The sequence below is a fragment of the Brassica oleracea genome, chromosome C9, assembly GCF_000695525.1.
Source record: "Brassica oleracea var. oleracea cultivar TO1000 chromosome C9, BOL, whole genome shotgun sequence".
Classification (NCBI taxonomy): domain Eukaryota; kingdom Viridiplantae; phylum Streptophyta; class Magnoliopsida; order Brassicales; family Brassicaceae; genus Brassica; species Brassica oleracea.
In genome coordinates, this window is record NC_027756.1 from 5,142,570 (window position 1) to 5,144,644 (window position 2,075).

Sequence of the window (2,075 nt, forward strand, 5' to 3'; positions counted from 1 at the left end):
ATATTATAAATTTTACTATTTTCTTACTAATATTTAATATAGATTTGATATATATTAAATCAATTTGTATAAAAATAATAAAAATGATAAAAAATTGTATAATTATCAAAAATTTAGCCTAAACAATATTTATAAAATTTGTAGATATATAAGAAACTAAAGATCTTACAATTAGATATTTAATTTTTTTTAAATTGTAGAAATTTTTAAAAGCTTTGGTAATAAAAATTGTATAATTATACAAAAGTAATAATATTTCAAAATTTGAAATGTTATATATGAATATATTTATTTTATAGATGATGTATTAACTATTACCATATTTAAAAAAGTTTACTAAAAAAAAATATCAATATAAAATGTAATATATGAATTATTACCATATTCTAATAAGTTTGCCAAAAATATAAATCAACATTAAATAAAATTATCAATGTTATTTTTTTTTTTTAAGTCATGTCATCAATTTCAGTAGTCATGCCATATTTGTTTTATGAAATTGATTGTAGAGATGACATATGGCAAAACCACTTCGCAAATATAGTCTAGGAGATAGTTTAAACTTTTATGTATCTTAGAGCTTGATTATCCCTAAAACTCTTAATGGGGTTCTTAATAATTTTTAGTAATAAATTTAACCTTAAGAATTTTTGTTAAGAAACTTTCTTTTTGAATGGTCCAATAGGAGTTTCTTAATTGAGGATTCTTAATCAATGCTACACACTTATCTCCAACACAAGCCACTGCTGCTCTCAGTTCCTCTAACGAAAACCGCTCCCATGCCACTCCTCTACACGTCGTTCCACAGTGTGTTTCGTATGATATGATGAGCATTTCTTCAGCCATTCTGTTTGCAACTTTCTCTAGATGTGACTCTATTGTTTCTTTCCTGGTTAGGTAGAAGGATTTAGTATCTAAGTCCAATGGAGCAGTCTGCACAAAGGGGAACAAAGATGAGGAGCTTTCGTTTTGTTGTATGAATGAGACAAGTAGTGAACTTCACTAACCTGGAACCGGGTTTGGAAAACACCAGGGACATCAGAAGGAACGTACTGAAGCATCTCATACTCAACTAAACAAAGCTCAATGATGAAGAAAGATAAAAGCTCCACCTAAAAACACACACATCTGACAAAATCCACATTTGATTCTTCTCTATATACCTACCAACTAAGAAGATATGGTCAAAGAAGTTATTATACAAACCTTCTTGTTAGATTGTGCAGCTTTGAGAAACCTCCTCATGAATACATATGGAGTTGGCAGACAGAAGTTGAATTGCAATGTATTCGCCATTAACTTCTCCTGCAAGTAAACAAACCCATCACACAAACATTTACAGAGAGAGCATCCATGGTTTATGATATCTAGTGAAGAAGGATTTTTTACCATGTCAAGAACTTCTCTTCTCGTGTAAGCCTTGTCAGAGATCACGATGAGATCATCAACAACAGGGACTGAGACTTCTTCGTATTTTCAAGCGAGCAACAAAGCTGTTACACCAACAAGTTGAAGCTTTTTCCTTGGGACATGTTGAGTAACCGCAAGAAACATGTCGATGAGGTTGATTGTGAGGTAAAGAGTCTCTTCCATGAGCTAAAACTTGTAATGCACCTGCACATAACAATGGTTTAATTACTAAACTATTTCCGAGAAACCAAACCAGAGTAGTCTCTGTACTAACCTCAATCAACCAATCAATAAGGATGCCTCTCATCCTCACGTTGATGTCAGGCTGATTCTCCATAATCAATCAACAAATATGATTTCAAACTGTACCAGAACTTTCCAATCATTTTGCAAACAAATTCAGACACACAAACAGCTTACTGAAAGGAGATATTCTAATTTGAATCAACAATGTTAAATCCTAGAAAAAAAGATGGAAACTTTCGATGATTCATAGGTAGAAAAACCAGAGAATTGAAGGAGGACCTGCTTGCGAGAAGAGACCTGCTTGTGAGAAGAGACCTGCTTGCAAGAAGAGACGACGACATGAAGAGACGGCGGAGAAGACGACGGAGAGCGCGAGAGAAAAAAGAAAAAAAAAAGAGAGAAAAAAAGAAAAAATGATA

At 32.2% G+C, this 2,075-nt stretch overlaps 1 pseudogene; it reads right to left on the reverse strand.

Moving 5' to 3' along the window:
• Window positions 1–612: 612 nt before the first annotated feature.
• On the reverse strand, window positions 613–1,747 carry LOC106314172 (annotated as a pseudogene).
• Window positions 1,748–2,075: the final 328 nt, after the last annotated feature.